General features: G+C 40.0%; 1 protein-coding gene across 2 annotated transcripts in view; it reads left to right on the top strand.

Moving 5' to 3' along the window:
- Positions 1-18,994, top strand: part of Stk3 (serine/threonine kinase 3) — a 248,492-nt gene that overhangs the window by 111,097 nt on the left and 118,401 nt on the right. The gene's annotated exons all lie outside the window — the stretch shown is intronic.

Genomic DNA, 18,994 nt, shown 5'->3' with positions numbered 1-18,994 from the left:
ATATTCATCACTTAGTAGGAATATTTATGACGAAATTATTCCATGTCCATTACTTACTTTTTAAGGGACTGCATACATTAACGGCTATCATGTGGTCGCCATTGCCCTCCCATCAGTAGAGATGCCTTTCCTGACCGACACTTACATGCTATGTGCTCTACTCCATCATCATCCATTTTCCCTTAGTTCTTACATTTTACTTAGTAATTTAATATGTTAAAGATTCTGTTTTCTTCATGATTATCCCTAATGTTTGTGACAGGACATCATATTATATTCTGAGTGTGTGCGTATGTGTATTTGTCTGTCTGTAATAAATTAATTAGTTTCACAGCTAATATTTTATTTGCTCATCAAAGTGAACTATAAAAAATTAGATTGTGTGTGTTTATCTGTAATTAATTAGTGACACAGCTAATATTTTACTTGCTTATCAAAATAAAGTATATTTTTAGTATCCAAAAAGTTGACATAATTTATCTCGTTTATCTCACTTGAGGATGATAGTTGAATAAACTCTTAACCATGTAGCAAATTAATCAAAACAAAACTGAACCTGTAGAAGGTTATGGAGAAAGGAGGAAACAGTTATAAGTAATGAACCTTTTGTATTTATTACCAAATCTAATAGAGTGGTGTATGCATGTGTGTGCGTGTGTGTGTTTGTGTGTGTGTGTGTGTGTGTGTGTGTGTGTGTGTGTGTATAGGATCTATTTTTTTTGTAAAAATTAATTTATTCAGATTACATCTCAGTTATTATCCCCTCACTTGTATCCTCCTGTTCCTCCCTCCCTCCCTCTTTCACCCTATTCCCCTCCCCTAGACCTGTGACAGAAGGAGAACTCCTCCCCCATCATATGATCACAGTCCATGAAGTCTCATCCTGGTAGCCTTGCTATTCTTTCTCTGAGTGCCACCAGGCCTTCCCACCAAGGGGAAGTGGTTAAATAGGGGGCACTAGAGTTCATGTCAGAGCCAGTCCCCACTCTTTACACGACTGTGGAGAATGTCCTGTCCCTTGGCTAGATCTGAGTAGGAGTTCAGTGTTTACTGCATGTGTTGTCTTTGGTTGCTGCAGTAGTTTGAGTGGAACCCCTGGGTCCAGATCCACCCATCATGATATTCTTCTTGTAGGTTTCTAGGACCCTCTGGATCCTTCTATTTCTGCATTCTCCCATACTTCTCTCACCTAGAGTCCCAATAGGAAGTCCCCGCACCTATCCCAATCTCCGGGTAAGTGAAGACTTTCATGGGACATGCCTTTTGGGCTAGTGTCCAGTTATAAATGAGTATATACCATGTGAGTCTTTCTGCTTCTGGCTTAACTCACTCAGTATGATCATTTCTAGTTCAATCCATTTGTCCACAAATTTCGGGATTTCCTTGTTTTTAATAGCTGAGTAGTATTCCATAGTGTAAATGTACCACAGCTTCTTTTCCATTCTTCAACTGAGGGACATTTAGGTTGTTTCCATGTTCTGGCCATTATGAATAAGGCTGCTATGAACATGGTTGATCATATGTCCTTGTTATGTGGTGGAGCATCCTCTGGGTATATTCCAAGGAGTGAATAGCTGGGTCTTGAGGAAGCCCTATTCCCAGTTTTCTGAGATAGCGCCTGATAGATTTCCAAAGTGGCTGTACTAGTTTGCATTCCCACCAGCAATGGAGGACTGTTCTCCTTTCTCTACATCCTCGTCAGCATGTGGTGTCGCTTGAATATTTGAGCTTAGCCATTCTGATGGGTGTAAGATGGAATCTCAGAGTCGTTTTGATTTGCATTTCTTTAAGTTTTTCTCAGCCATTCGATATTCCACTGTTGAGAATTCTCTGTTTAGTTCTGAGCCCCATTTTTCAATTGGGTAATTTGGTTTGGTGGTGTTTAATTTCTTGAGTTATTTATATATTTTGGATATTAGACCTTTGTCAGATGTAGGATTGGTAAAGATCTTTTCCCAGTCTGTAGGCTGTCACTTTGTTCTGTTGACAGTGTGTTCTGCCTTACAGAAGCTTCTCAGGCTCATAGGGTCCCATTTATTAATTGTTGACATTAAGGCCTGGGCTGTTGGAGTTCTGTTCAGGAAGTTGTCTCCTGTGCCAATGTGTTCCAGGCTCTTCCCCACTTTTTCTTCTAACCGATTTAGTGTCTCTGGTTTTATGTTGAGGTCTTTAATCCACTTGGACTTCAGTTTTGTGCATGGTGATAAATATAGGTCTACTTGCATTTTTCTACATATAAACATCCAGTTAGACCAGCACCATGTTTTGAAGGTGCTATCCTTTTCTTATTGAATAGATTTGGCTTCTTTGTCAAAAATCAAGTGTCTGGCACTAACCAGAGTGAAGAGTTCTGCGCAGCCATTATGTTTGCAGAGTGCGTGACACATGTTCTGTTGGCAGGGGTGGTGGGTGGGGCTTGGTGGGTGGGAAGAGGAGGATGCTTGTTTGCTTCTCAAGTGGACATGGAAAAAAACTGAGTTTTTTTTTTAAAACAGGTTTCATGATACAATATTATTTTTGTAATAGATATAAACATGTTTTTGTTTTGATCCCAAGTGTGGAATAGGTAGTGGATATAAACATGTTTTGAGTTTGATCTCAAGTATGGGATGGGGAACAGACTTGTGAGACAACGGGTGGTGTTTATCTACTTAGAAGTGGAACCACTTTGTGAGGGGCCACTTGTTTTTTGCCAGCTGAAACACATCTTTGTAAAGACTCTGAGAGGATATACATACATACACACACACATACACACACACACACACACACACACACACATACATACATACATACAAACACATACACATACATACATACATACAGGCCCAAAACAGGAGGTTGGGGCTTTTCTGGTCTTGGTGTTGTCTGGCTGTTCATTGTTCTACTTTGAGAGGCTCTGAGGCTCCAGGCTTCGGCTCCTGTTTCAGGTTCCCGAAACAACTTTGGTAGAATTGCTGAAGTCCTGCCAACTACACCAGGGGAATCGCTCCCACGAACTGGATTCAACAAGGCCTACTTCTGTTCCTATAAACCTCCTTTCTCTCCTATCTAGGGTAGGTGGTTTGGGAGGAGTAAGCGTTAAAGAACCCAAATAAAGTAGGTTTGGAAAAGGTGAAGCCTGCAACTTTTTGTTGTTGTTGTTCTGGGTAAGCTGGAAACAACAAACATACTGTCTTCTTTACTAAAAGTATGTGCAAGCCAAGCTGCAGGCGGTTGGAATTCAGACACATTCCACATCTAGGACCTTGCCACATTGCTAAGCTTCTAAACACTCAGTAGTAAAGGGTATTCAGTGAGACACTTAAAAATTCAGCACACCGAGAACAAAGAGCAATGCTTATCACTTGGTTTGAACTTTGGAGACAAGTTTCCCAAAGACAGCTTTCCTGAAGATGAGGTTCACAGCTGTCCCACAGGCTCAGGGCTTCTCACTCAGCTCACTACTACTACTGAAAAAGAAGCAGAGTCTTTTCTCAACTGTTAGTGTTTTGTTTTCTTTGGGGAAAAATTGCTTCTACATTGGAGCCGGGTTCTTACTAAGACTGAGCACTTGTCCGTAGAGCAGAAGGAGATGTGAAGTCTTTGCTGCCCAGGTTGAATTGGAGTCAGCTAAGTCATTGATCCATAAGTCTGGTCTTCTGTAGCCACAGTTCAGCTAAACTAAAATGCTGTGTATGTGCCAATCTTCAGGGATCACATAGTTATGATATGCAGGATGCTTAGACTCTCGTGATATTTAGTCTTCTTGCATCTCTGCCACCTTTCTTCACACTAGGATGCTCCCCTTAGGGTTCTGTCCATCCAGTAAGGGAAATAATTTACTTTGCTTACAAAAAACTTTGTTGTACACCTGATTTGGTATGATGAGGTATTCATCATAATTCAGGGATAACCTGTAAAAACAATGCTGAAGACAAACCCCTTGATAGGCAAATTGTGATATTGAAAACAATGGTAAAGCAGTAATATGTATTTTTGAAGCCTACAGCTTTTTATGGTGTATTTACCACTTGGCTTGGTCAAGACTGATTGACTATCAGCTCTGTATTCAAACATTGAGAATCCAGTTGTTAGTCAGTCAGAAACATTCTGTTACAATGTAGGTTGAAGTTGCTAGCTATGATAATGTGTGGGTACTTGCAAATATTCACATGATTTTTTCCCTCAGAGATTTACTCACTTTGGCAGCTAATGTACAATAGAGTGTTTAGTAAGAAAAAACAAAAAACAAAATAAGTTCATGTGTATTTTTATCATTTAGCTGTTAACAGCTTTGTGTACCTAAGACTCATTCTGTAGTATCTGAGATGTTCAGTTATCTCAGCCTGTCAGGGCTGTTTTAGGTCAGAAGTTAAGTTTAACATAATTTGCTAAGCCTTTATTCTAAAACTGCTATGAAGCTACCACTGTGATTGTAGGGTTCTTGCACCTTTAAAGGACTCTGAAGCAAGAGGGTGGCCACCCTGCGAAGACATGAGCGGTGATTTCTGATTAGAAGTTGGTATTTAAATCACTCCATCTGGTTCTGTTGTTTAAATGAGTCTGGTTCAGCAGAGCAAAACAAAGTCAAGTGATTTACATCATTTCAGTACCTGTAATTGTATGTAAACAATCAAGCCTAGCTATGAACTGCACATCTCTGGTGAAGGGTTGTATGAATAACTATTGTAATTTGTCTCTGTGGCTGTGTCTTTAAATGTTGGAAATGGGTCTTTAATGGGAATCTGCAGTAAATCTTAACCATAGAGGCACACACAGGTTTCAGTGTAACGCAGAGCAGGAAGGAGACACAGTAAACAGACGTACTCCTCGTCTTCGCATGTACAGCGGTCTCCATGGGATTGCAGTCAGTGTTTATTCAGAGAGCATTGGAAATGGGAACCTGCTGTGCCTTTGCTTTACTGTGGATTTTGATCTCTAGGCTATTTACTTCTTCTGAATGTTAAGGAATGGTATTAAAAGGGACTGGCATCAGTTTATTTTTCACTGAAGTAATAAAAATTTTATAATCATGGAGATACTTTCATTAACTTTGAAATTTTATTTTATTTTTAACTTTGAAATTTTAATTCCGGGGTGGGGAGAATATAAAAGACAGATATTTTAAAGTGGAATGTAGCATTATATTTTATGTTGCAGTTCAGACTCTGAATTCATATGAATATTTTATATTAAAAATTTTGGTCACAATCAAGTAACCTATTTTGTTTTTATACATTTTTTAGTATTTAAAAATAAGTACATGCAACATATAATATATTTAAATGTTAATTAGTGGAGAAAATATTTGGCATCAGTTGAATACTTTGTTCTGTACATATCAAACGCTTCAAGTTGTTTTTAAAGTGACTTTGTGGTTTTTGTATAGTTATAGGTTTATTTATTTTAATTTTATGTCTATGAATGTTTTGCCTCCATGTATGTAAGTGGACAGCATATGGGCAGTGCTCAAGGAGGCCAAAAGAGGGTGTTGGCTCTGATGGAACTGGAGTTACAGATGGTTGTGTTGCCATGAGGGTGCTGGGAACCTAACCTGGTCCTTTGTAAGATCAGTCTGTGCTCTTAACTGCTGAGTTTTATTTTTGAGAAAATTTTGATTTTACTTCTTACCATATATAGATGCTTACTTCCACATATACCACAGCCTTGTAGTCTACTAGCCATTGACTTGCTGCTGCTGCTGTTTGTTTTTTAGATGGCCTTGCTGCGTAGCTTTGGCAGGAGTCTTGCTCTGTATACCAGGTTTCCTCAAAATCATAGCCATCATACCTGTTGCTGCCTCCCAGGGGCTGAGATTGAACGTGTGCGCCATCACGTACAGCTAGCCATTAACTTTAAAAGCTGTGAATTCATTATCTATCACTACTGCCATGATTACTGGAATTTTAGCCCATATAATGATTTATATCTACAATCTTACTTAAAAGTATGTAAGCATTTCTTTGAACCTTATTTTGATTATAATTTTATTTTTAATTAGTTAAATGAAGTATTATTACAGACATTGTTTGAAAAGGGAGATAAAATTAGAATATCATAGGCACTAGAATGAGAACTCATAATTGTGTGAATGAAACTAATATATCCCTGTTCCTTCTGAGCTCTGTGGTCAGCTCCTGGTTATTTGATAAAGTTCAAAATGTCTTTGGTAGTTTAGTCCAGTGTAACAAAAATGTCATGTACTACATGATTAAAAAGATAAAAACAAGCCCTGACTTCATTTACCATGGTTTTGGTTTTGAGAGCGTGCTTAGGAACCTAGGATCAATGTGCTGGCTAATGTCTAGAGACCCCCGTCTTTCTGCGGCATACATAGAGAGGACGGGCTGCTCCCACTGCCACAGCGGGGTTAAAGTTTAGGGTAAGAAATGTAAGGCTCGTTTATTAATATTTAACATGTTCAACCTAAGCGTTTCCGTGAATGCACAGCACGTTGTCTAGTATACCCCTTCTTGCTCTCCGTTCATAAGTGTTGCTCTCACAGCCCACAGTCACAGCCCTCATAAGTGTTGCTCTCACAGCCCACAGTCACAGCCTGCTGCTGCTGGTGTCACCCAGACATGACCTTGATTGTCTTTTCCTCTTAGATCCCTACTGCAGCCTCTGGCCTCTTATTTCAGTGCCAGCACATGATTGATTTCTTCAGCTTATTTTTAAGTTCTGTTTTAAATTCATTTTTTGGTTTGTCCAGTTGGTTCTGCCCATCTGTACATAGGTGGAGGGCCGTCCACTGGGGCGTGGGGAGAAGAGCCGTCCACTGGGGCGTGGGGAGAAGAGCCGTCCACTGGGGCGTGGGGAGAAGAAGACACTTAGGAATGAGGAGAGCAGCATCCCTCATGAAAACTAACGCTTTTTCTCCCCAGCAGCCATCAGCTCTGGATAGCTCTTTAGCTAGCGCTGGGGTTTTGTGAGGCTCTCATCCATCCATGTTAAAATTCTAACTGCCTTGGTCTTCTGCGGGTCTTGTGTGTGCAGCCGTTCGCAGCTGTGAGCTTATGTGTATAGCAGGCCTGTCATCATGTCTGGGAAACACGGGTTTCTCAGCAGTCCTCCCAAACCTCCAGGGTCAGTCTTTCCACTTCCCTATTACCTGAGGCTGTAGGAAGGGGATGCAATGTAGATGTCCCATGTGGGGCTAAGTACTCTTCCGTCCCCCAGCCTCTGCAGTTTGACTCATTGCAGCTTTCTGAAGTAAGCATGATCTACTTCCAAAAGAAGCTTCTCTGGTACTGGTTGAGAGCTGGACTAATCTGTGGGTATAAAGCTCAGTATTTAGGGAGCAGTTTGAGAATGTGTCCAGTTAGCAATTAGTGGTCCAGCTTGTCTTCTGGGGTCTATGACCGGCCCTGTGCTCTACTTCTCTATGCTCCTCAACATAGAGGCGGACGCATAGCTGCTAATGAGTTTTTAATTGTTTTCCTAGAAGGTTAAACATCTTCTGTAAACATCATGAGTTGCCATAATAAAAGCATTTTTAAAATACTTGTAAGTGTAAAGAAGAAAGGAGAAATAATGTCTATTGTTAAATGAGAGAATAATTCAGAACCTGGAAGTACCTTGAAGGACAGAATAATTTGATTTTAAAAAGATAAAATTAGACATGCATTAAGTCTGAATATTTGCCCCCTCTTGCTTTCATAGTGAAACAGGACAGGTCAGGAAGTTACATTGTAGGCTAGATACATTGGTTTCCAGCAATCAAATAAAAAACATTTGGGGATATTTGGAATTTTGACTGATTTTTTTCTTTTTTTGAGATAGATTTTTACAGTATAGCTCAGGCTCCAGTGTATAGCTTGGGCTGGCTCCAGCTCACAGAAATCTACTTGCTTTGTCCTTCTGAGAGCTGGGCTTACAGGTGTGAGCCATCTGGCCTGGCTCAACAGCAAATTCTCAAAGCAAGAATAAGTTCAGTAGACATTATTGGTTTATTTTGTACTAATATCTCTATTCCATGCACTTAACAGTTTTTTTTAAATTTAGTACTTACACTGACCAGTGCCTGAGGCCTTCTTGTCAAGAGGAGAGAATGGAGATATGCTTTAGAGGTGTGCTCCAAAATACAAACTCTCTGTCAGCTCTAAGTGCTCCTCGTCTAGGCTTTGTCAGTGCTCCTGCCCTAGGCTTTGTTAGTACTATGCACTCCACCCTTAGGCTTTTCCAGGGGCAGCAGGATTGGCTTTGTTGATGCACTTACACTGGTTGGTGGGCACCACACAGCCCATTTCTGCCTTCTCTGCAGCCCCAGACATGCTTTGCTGCTCCCTTCATGGCCTCTAACTGACTTCTGCAGAGAGATGCTCTGTTATAGTTGAGCTTCAAGGGCTTGTTGTTTCCTGATTTTATTTTACATTTTTGATATAGATAATTTCCTCACTTAGACTACCATTACTGAACATCGTAGGGTAGAAGGTAGTCTGCGGCCAGTGGCTACTGTAAGGAGGTGATGGTCTCCCGCCCCTGGCATATTAGGCTTCTGTTCTCACTGTGCTCTGGTGACAGCATGGCTGCTGTGTCTCCTGTGCGGTAGTTGAGAGTGGACAAAGTACACACTTTTAGGACCTCCCTGCTTCCTTATAGAGCATTTGGTATGTAAGTGATTTAACAGTCATGCAGTCAGGATTTTCAGAGTAAATAATTTCCATTACTGTCTCCTTGCATTTGTGAGTGTATGCAGGAACATGATACTCTTCTGATGGATTTAGAGAAGCTAAAACAGCAAGTGAAAATATCAAGCTAATTAAGACTTCAGTTTTTGTAGTCACTGATGAGCAATTAGTTCTTAATTTATAATACCAGGAATTCCACAGTTAATTAGGAATTGATAAAGATTTTTATACAGATACACTGATTTTTAACTTATAGTTTTATGCTCATTTTAACATTTACTATAATTTTTATTTAACATGCATATTAGTGAGCACAACTTAAAAATAATAAAAAGCCAAGTTTTTACTCTATAAATTATAAAAAATATTTAAGTGACAGTTGCTGATGCAGAGTTAAAAAGGATCTCCTTTCAGTCATGAGTGTTTCTTTCTGTTGCCCAGGTCATCCTGTGCTGAGTTACTGAAAGTTCCTGTTGATTGGAACTCTGATGTTGGACTGTGTAGCCCTGCATCACTGTGTATGTGTGCGCTTGTCTTTTGCTTATGCGCACGTCTGATGAGTGACTGCTTCAGAAGACTCCTTATCCCTTTTCAAAGAATGCATAATCTGTCTCAGCAGGTCAAAACCAAACCAACCCAACCAAACAAAAACATTTGCATTAGGAGGGGATAACCAGTCTTACACAGGAGCATGGTCCTCACAGTCAGCAGAAAGTACATTTAAGTTGGAGTTCCCAAATGTGATAAGTATGAAAGATATAAAAAATTTCCAGTTCTTAATGTTATAGTTATTGTGAGGCAAAATGAGTCAAATTGCAGTGTTCTTAGCCACTGTGTGACCTGCCCAACGGCCATCACGGTGACTTGTTTCTGCCTTTTTTCCTTTCTGCTCTTTTTTTTTTTTAAACTAATTGGCTCATGTTTAGTTTACTGAATGTCATCTGGACTCAGTAAAAAGCAAGTGACCTGCATTGAATTAGTGTAATTGTAACACAAACAGAAGAGCGCATAGTTTTGGTCTTACACAGGAAAGGAGAAAGTTGGAGAGATTTTCCTGTTTGATAAATAGAAACTGAAGCTACGGGGTCCAGACCTGGTTCATACTTGATTTTACCTTTATAGTTTTTTGTTAGATCAGTATTTGGGCTTTTAGGTACTTGTTCCCCATAAGAAAGATTGTTTTTCCTTTTGAAACTTCTATAAAAGTTTTTTCTTTTAATCCTTCAATTGCAATGTATTAGGTTGTGAACCTAATTCCTCTTTAATCATAGTTACTATTGTCTAGAACAGAAGTACTGTTGGGAATTTGGCATATCATTTTATCTTTGACATGAGTAACATTGAAGCATATTTTCAAATGCTATTTAACTAGTTTTAGGTGGTCTGTGTTACAGTCTGTGTCAGAGAGATAGCAACTTTCTTTTCCACGGTTAAATAGAGCTAAAGAATTAACATATCATTTTAAATGATGTAGTTTTCTTTAAAAAAAAAAAAGGTAAAATTTAACCTGAAAACACACATACAATTAACACACACACACACATACATATATATATGTCGATGTATGTGCATACATATATGCATGTAACAAGTAATGAAAATAAAAGGCCATGTATATGAAAGAGATCACAAAGGGATTTTTGGAGGGAAGAAAGGAAAGAGAGAAATGATGTAATTATATTATAATTTTAAATGAAATACATAATAATAAAAAGATGCATATAATCTGAAGAGAAACGAGAATATGTATTTTAAATTTTTAATTGTATGCCCTTGATCTAATAATTAAGTTTTACTTTGATGAAGGAATCATGTTATGATGAGTTCTTTGACATTCTAAGTTATATTCTCTGTAATTTATACCCTATAACACTGTAAGGTAAAGTACAATAACTTTTTAACAGTTCAGTCTTTCATTGATGTCAACTTAGCTTGCCTTTTTGCTTTCAATATTTATTGAAATATTGTTCTCATTTGGTGTGTGTGTGTGTGTGTGTGTACGTGTACGTGTGTGTGTGTGTGTGAGAGAGAGAGAGAGAGAGAGAGAGAGAGAGAGAGAGAGAGAGAGAGAGAGAGAGAGAGAAGGGCATGTGGGGAGAAAGAACAGAGCGAGAGAGAGAAGGAGGGGGAGAAGGAATGAGAATACATATGGTAGTTAGAGGGCAGCCTGAATTCCAACTTAGACGCCTTCCACTTTTTGTTTCAGACAGCGTCCCTCATTGGCATGCACCTTTGCTAAGTAGGCCAGACGAGCTTGCTGGTGTGCTTCCAGGTGTCTGCCTGCTCACACCACCCATTCACACCAAATGGAACTGCAGGAGCCCTTCTCATGCCAGTCTTTTTAAGTGTGCCCTGAACTCCTGTCTTCATGTTTGGGATGCAAGTACTTCATCATCTGAGCCATCTCTGTAGCCCCTCTCTTTTATAAGTATTCCCTTCCCTGCTAGATTGTGTGTCTCAACAGAGCATGCAAATAATTAAGTTTTACTTAATTAACTAATATAGGGTCCCACGTGCTAATTTTTTTTTTACTTTTACTTGATCATTATGGGTGTCTAACTCAATGTCTGGCATGAAGCACACTTTCAGATATTAATTAAAAGGAATGAATTTATTTAAATTAGCATTTAAAAATCTATACTCTAAACACCATTGAAGTACTAAATAATCCAATACATCCTTGTGAAGTGTAATTGCAGTGGTAGAAGCCTAGCTATTCTATTTATTAATGTATCATTTAGACAAAAGTAATTTCTACATATGTCAATTTATTTTCTTATATGATAAAATGAGAATAAATATAGTCTTTTATCCTGATGAGTTACTAGGTTAAGTGAGGTAACTCATACAAGGTTCTTCGGGAGGATTACCCACACATATTGATTTTTCTCTTTGTTATTTTGGATCTTTAGAATCATAGGAAGTATATGAATTTATTAGAGGTATATGGTTCTATGTTGAGAACACTAAAAGTAGGTAATATTCTAAGAGCCTATTGAGAGATGAGTAATTAGGTAAAGGTTCTATGCTAAGACATTTGTGCTTCAGAAATGATGGAGAAAGACTGATGAGGACTGGCATGCAGGTTACTCCCTGGGAGAGCTGCCTGGTTAGCTCTCTTGGGGAGGAGTCTGCAAGCCAGGTCACTGTGGTCATCAGGTACCATAGCAGTCTGTGCTGTCTTTGACCAAATGATGTAGCATTTAATCGCATATATAAATCACGACAATGGTAATAACTATTATTCATCATTAGTAATAACTATGAACAATTCTTACTGACTGTACACCACATACCAAGTGTTCTTATGTTAATCTCAGTTCTATGAACGTCATTCTAAAGGTATGCTTTCCAGCAGCCTCTGGGCACTTGTCAGAAATGTGTGTTCATTGGCCTCATCTCTGGCCTAGAAAATGAAATTCTCATGATGAATTTGGCAATCTGTGTTGAAACAAGAAAATTCTGTTGCATGATAAAAATGTAAGAGGTGTTCTTATGTGTGTGTCTGTACACTACTGAGAAAGGCATGTTTATTAATGTCTTAATAATATTACTGTTAATTATCTGTTTTTAAAATATAGATTAAGCATAGTTTAGTAAGTGTCTGATTAGTAAACTCCAATTTTATTCTGAAACTTTCATCTACTTGCATAGCAGGCAGGCTGACTTGATGGCTGAAAACATGGGCTTTGGAGCTAGACCGCCTGGGCTACTTTATAACTCTGCCCTGTATTTGCAGAATATAGAAGTTTCCTGTGGAATATAAAATAAATAATTCCTCCTAGGGTTCCAATGAAAATGAAAAGGGGTGATTCTTTTTAGGTACTTCGTATACTGTCTTGTAAATCATGCTATCTAGCGCCAACAGTAATTGCTGCTGTATTTGATACATACATGTATCAAATGTACACAATAAAAAAATTAGAAAAAATTAGAAATACCCTAAAGACAGACTGTTCATCATAAAAATAACATCTCAGAGCTTGTTTTGGGTCTTAAGTTAAGTGCTCCTTTTTCCCCTCTTCCGATTCGGTGGAATGGTACCCTCCTTCATGCTGCCTCTGCCCAACTCTTCTTCCCTCTCTCGTGAAACCTTAGAGATCCAGGAGCCTCTTGTTGCAGCCTCCTCTCACCACTCCTTGTATAGTCTTTGGTCCTTTTTTCACTACCCACCTGAAACTGTTGACAGAATATCTATTCGCTATTCTTAGCTCTTTTGACTTCTTTGAAATGCCATTTCTTGATTACCCCCAGCCCCCGTGGCTATCAATCTTGAGGCCTAGACTTATTTTTAATTTTCTGTTTAATTATTTTTCTATGCTGTTGAGACACTTCAAATCTAATATTTTTTCGTGTTTTTTTTTAACCTTTTATTTAATGTCTTGTATTGTCTCTTATACAACCAGTTGCCAAATTGAAACCTGGGAGTTATCTTTCTGTGCATCTTCCACTTTTATTGGCCACCGCGCTGTGTAGGCCCCGCCCCTGCTTGCCCATGGGCCCCTGCTTTCCCACGGGCCCTGCTCGCCCACGGGTACCCTGCTCTCCCACAGGCCCTGCTCCAACACGGGTCCCTGCTTTCCCACGGGCCCTGCTCGCCCACGGGGCCCCTGCTCGCCCACAGGCCCTGCTCCAACACGGGTCCCTGCTCGCCCATGGGCTCTTGCTCCAACACGGGTCCCTGCTCGCCCATGGGCCCCTGCTTGCCCAAGGGGCCCCTGCTTGCCCACGGGCCCTGCTCACCCTCGGGCCCCTGCTCGCCCACGGGCCCTGCTCGCCCTCGGGCCCCTGCTCGCCCACGGGCCCTGCTCGCCCTCGGGCCCCTGCTCGCCCACGGGCCCTGCTCGCCCTCGGACCCCTGCTCGCCCACGGGCCCTGCTCGCCCATGGGGCCCTGCTCGCCCACGGCCAGAGCCGCTTCAGGTTCTCATTGCTCAACCAACAGTTGACACATCGGCGCTTCCTTAAGACTTCTCTACTTCCATACTTCATACTTAATATTTTCCCTCTGTATTTCTGCAGTAGTCCCCATCTTTTCTTCTCCAGAGTGACCTTCATTACACTGCTTAATTGATCATTCTAAATCAAAGCACAGACAGATCTCCTAATTCCCTTAAAACACAAAACACAAACAAAAAAACCTCCCCATTAGAACCCAGTGTTCAAGTTCTGTGGCTAGTTTAATAGTCAGATTCTTCAGAGTTACTATGGGAGGCCTTGGCTCTGAATCCCTTTCTGTTTATGTGCCACCTTTTTTTTTAGTGGTATTTTATTTGTAGGTTCCTTTAGGTTTTTATCTTTGCCCTCTCTGTATTCAGTGATATTTTGTTAACTACATTTTCTTCATCTTTCCTCTAAACATTCTCCACTGAAAACATCCCGAGTTTTCTTACCACTTAGTAACCACCAAGCTTAGACACTTTATTTTATTTGGGTGACTTCTTTAATTATGACTTTATTGACAACAGATGTACAACATTTAGTGGTTTTTTTAATTGTAAAAAGGTATTAATGCAATGTTTTGTGACATACAGGTATTAAATATTGTAGTACATTGTATAAAATTGGAGTATGTTGTTTTCTTTGTGCTTTTAATAACTTGGAAGGAAGACATGTCTGTGGATGTGCCACTGGGTCCTCATCTGAGAGTCTGTCTACTCCCTCCTGCACCTCCCAGCCACTGCATGGCCTTCTGCCCCAGCTGCACATGACAGGGAGGGGCAGGTCTCCATCCCTTCTGCTGTGGAGAAGTGGATACACATCACGCAGTGAGAGTGAGACTTTTTGATAGTCATGTTTTGATGCCTAACCCCTCCCTGACTCATGCTCTATAAGGAAGACCAGTAAAGTCACTGTCATCCCAAGTGCTACTGTAGTGCGTACTTGTTGAGTTTATGTGGATGCCCTCTAAGGAACAGGCACTCAGCCAGCCATGTCTTTGCGGGGGAAGAGTCCTTGCAGCAGTGCTGTGAGTCATACCTGTGGTACTGCACACCTGTCATCCCAGCACTTGGGAGGTGGAGGCAGGAGGACTAGAGTTCAAAGCTGTTTTAGCTGTATAGCCGGTTTGCAGCCAACCTGGACGACATGGAATCCTGTTACGTGCGTGCATGTAAGTGTGTGTGTTTCATGTGTTCATACATAATGAAACTTGAAGGAAAGAGGAGCCTTATCTGCTTCATCTGCTACAGCTTGAGTGCTACCATGTGTTCACGAAGCCGTGAGTGAGGCACTGCACGAATGAAATCAGAAGAAATGAGAAGAGGAACTAGTGTTACAATTTTCTTTTTCTCTGACAAGATGTTTCTTTTATCCACTCTATACTCATAATTCATCATATTTTATTTTTAGCCTAGTTCAGGTTTGAGTTCAAAATGGAAATCCTTTAGGGTAGCATCTGAAATGCTAATTTTGAACTTTACTATGGCACTTGTCCAATAGAATCTGTTAAAAATTTTCCTCTAGGTCAGATCTAAGTTAGAAGAATGAGGTAACTTCAATATGAACCCAGATTGTAATACAGTCTTTCTCTCCAGTGACTTGGCAAAGTCACTATTCCATTTGTATTTTGAATTGGGGAAGCTGAGTTAATATGGCTGTTTGCCAGTGATAGCAGATACTGGCAAGATAATCTCGTTCCCTGGGCTTAATTATGTGGTTTTATTATAACATTTTCCACATATTTGTTGTTACTTACTAGTCTTTCAAGGTGAATTTACTTGTTTGCCAGTGTCTCATATATACTTTATTCTGAAGTTAATCACTTACTAGTAAGTCTTCTGTTTTCCTAAGAGGACCAGCCAACACACATACACACACACACTATGTATAACGTATGTATTATATATATATATATATATATAATATACACACATATATAACATACATACATGTGTATAATACATATGCATAATACACGTGTTATATATAATATACACACATATATAATATACATACATGTGTATAATATATATGCATAATACACGTGTTATATATAATACACACACATATATAATATATATAACACACGTTATATATACAATGTGTGTATGTATAATACACATTTAGCTATCCACTTCCATCTCTTTGTAAGATTTTACACAGCTTAAGTACCCCTCATAAGGCTAGTATGTACTTATTCAATTCTTTTCAGTACTGGGTATCCAACTCAGAGCATTGGGCATGCGAGGCTAACAGTTTCCTCTTGAGTTGCACTCGCACCCTATCTCATTTGTAATTGCTTTTTCTCACAGTGTTTTGGATGTTGAGATACAACAATGAATGAAAAAAGAGTCCAACATTTAGGTAGGCATGGTGGCCACGCCTTTATTCCCAGCTCTCAGGGAGGCAGAGGCATGGGGATTGCTGTGAATGTGAGGCCAGCCTGGTCTACAAAGTGATTCTACAACAGCCAGAGCCACACAGAGAACCCCTCCCCCACAAAAAATAGTCCAACCTTTTAAAAAGGTACTTACATACCAGAAGAGAGAGGCAATAAGTTGTATATGTACATTTTAAAAAGTGATGTCAGATATTGATAAGAGTAAAAGGGACACAGAATGGCAAATGTGCATTATATGCGCACAGATAGGTTGAGCAAGTGTCTTTGATGAGGTGGCTGTTAGGGCTAGTACAGATAGCGGAGGGAGTGAATGAGCTGTGCAGATCTCTTTGAAAGCATGTTTCCTTTAGAAGAAACTAAGCAGCATGGCGGCTGAGGCCGCTGGATCTGGTGAGATGAGGAGAAGTTGGAGATGAGGTAGAGGGGCAGCACAGGCCAGGCCGCAGAGGCTTCCTGAGCCATGGTTCATGTTTAGCTTTTACTCTGAGACTTGGAGCCATTGGAAGGTCTTAAACAGAGCAGTGTTGTGTTCAGCTTCTTTCTGTTGAGCCGGGTTAGTAGCCACATAAGGGTGCAAGCAGAGAAAACAAACCATGAAGGCACTGCTTCTTCACAGGTCAGGTAAAAGGTGAGTGGCTGGAGCTGGGTAATAAAGGTAAGGAGCTTTCAGACGCTGGATGGAGGGATATTTCTTTTGCTTTCTGATTGTCCAAATGTGAGATGTGATAGACAGACATAGATTTTTGTCTTTTATTTTTACTTAGGATGTAGGATCTGGATATATGAAAGTAAAAAATGTTAAGGTGAGTTGTAAAGTGTTTCCTTTATGTTCATTTCTTAAGACATCAGACCTTAAAAGTATTTTAGCTACAGATCATCGTCCTCCACGTCTAATGGGAATTAACAGAGATCTACTCAAATTACCTCTGCCTGCTTAATGAATCTGATCTGGGGTTTTCAGGCTCATAGGAGACATGTTGCTCAGGCTACCCCGTTTCTTCCTGAGTTCCCACCTTAGTAAAGTGTACAGGTGTGCCCTGGAAGAACACTCTCAAGTGAGTCTGTGTCTGAGGCATGTTACACTCAGGACCACAAGCACTCCTCTTTCTTCATCATGGCTAGAAATTAGAGGAATAAGCTGATTTTATTGCCTCACGTTATCCCCTCACATCTTTCCTGAAAATTTGCCAAATAGATGCACTTGGAACGATATATGAGTGATCTATCTGCACATGCATTTGCACACCAGAAGAGGGCGTCAGATCACCTACAGATGGCTGTGAGCCACCATGTCGTCGCGGGAATTGAACTCAGGCCTTCTGGAAGAGCAGACAGTGCTCTTTACCGCTGAGCCATCTCTCCAGCCCACATTTGGAACTATAATCAACAGATACTTGAAGCTTATGCATAAGGCAGAGAGTTGTTATTCATCCTTCTCTCATGGAGCGGCCTGGTTGCTTTGCCTACTGAACTGGGATGAACTTGACAATGGAAAGTTTGATGTGTGGTGGGAAGGATGAAATGTTATAAAGGAGAGAAGCACAGAACTTTCTGGAAGAGTAGCCAGCACTGAGGGCCCATGCTTGGAGGCTGGTAGAAATGGACTGGAAGAGAGAAAATGAAAGTTGAGGGGTGGTTGTGATAAAGGTCCCTCCCCAGATTGCCTTTCTTTGTTGCCTTTCTTTTTACTGTTCATGAGGGTAGGTGTGCACATAGGTGTGTTGGGAAAGAAAGGGGTCACGGAGAGGCAGCGGGAAATGGAGGTAGCAGAGAAAGTAGAAATACTCCTTAAGTAACGACTGGCTAACAGTCAGGCCCAGGCGGTTTAGTATTGTTTTTTTGTATGTCATAAGACTCAGAGTCTTTACAGTATTCTTAGGAGGTTTTGTTTCGATTTTCCAGTTTTTCTTTCTTCCTAAGGTACTGCCATCTGTCTACTTCCTCCTCTTGTTAAATTATTAAGTTTGTTACCTTCCTAATCTTTGGGAAGCTGTGTATTGCCATATAGCTCTAGGTAATTCACAGAGCATGAGTGGATCCACATCCCTATATTTATGTGAAACCTTTGCTAATTCTGTTTAGCATTTGGTTTATTATATTCCATGGCTAGTAGATTTAGACAAAGTAAATGAAAGTCTCAAATTTTTGTATTCAGAGTTCTGAGTGTGACATATTTTGTTAGCCACAGGTATATTTTATTGGCAATAATTTTGTCCTCTAAGTGTACATTATTTGAATCGTTTATATGTATTGAACTTTGTAAGGAATTGCTGCCATTTTGGGTTCTAGGTGTGTGTGTGTGTGTGTGTGTGTGTGTGTGTGATGTTTTATTTAGAGTCATAGTGCTAAATAGCTGTAAGCTGCTACAACAAGAATTGAGAAACTGGACTGTTAGGGAGGGAGGGAGGATCCTTACCACTTTGATCCATATAATTTACTATATTTTAATAGACTAAAAAGAAGGATCACATAATGCAACAAAATTCACTTGATAAAATTCAACACCAATGTATGATGGTGAACAATTTCACAATATTCAGAGTAAAGAGCATTTCTTTAATTTGATAAATAATGTGTGTAAACAGCTAATGGTGAAAGAATATTTCTATTCTATTAGGAGAAAGAACTATATCTGCTGTCACCATTTTTATTCAGTACAATGTAAGAGATTCGGTCAGCATAGAAGGCAAGAAGTAAAGCCATAGGCAATGGAAAGAAAAATGAGTAGTATTCCATTCTTTGACTGAGGGACATGTAGATTGTTTCTAGATTCTGGCTATTATGAATAAGGCTGCTATGAACATGGTTGAGCAAATGCCCTTGTTGTGTGGTGGAGCATCTTTTGGGTATATTCCAAGGAGTGGAATAGCTGAGTCTTGAGGTAGCACTATTTCCAGTTTTTTGACAAGGCACCATGTTGATTTACAAAGTGGTTGTACAAGTTTGCACTCCCACCAGCAATGGAGGAGTGTTCTCCTTTCTCCACATCCTCGCCAGCATGTACTGTCGCTTGAGTTTTTTATCTTAGCCATTATGATGGG

The sequence above is a fragment of the Acomys russatus genome, chromosome 17 (genome assembly GCF_903995435.1).
Source record: "Acomys russatus chromosome 17, mAcoRus1.1, whole genome shotgun sequence".
NCBI classification, from domain to species: domain Eukaryota; kingdom Metazoa; phylum Chordata; class Mammalia; order Rodentia; family Muridae; genus Acomys; species Acomys russatus.
The sequence above is the reverse complement of the archived record's forward strand: the minus strand, read 5'-3'. Positions and strand labels throughout refer to the sequence as shown.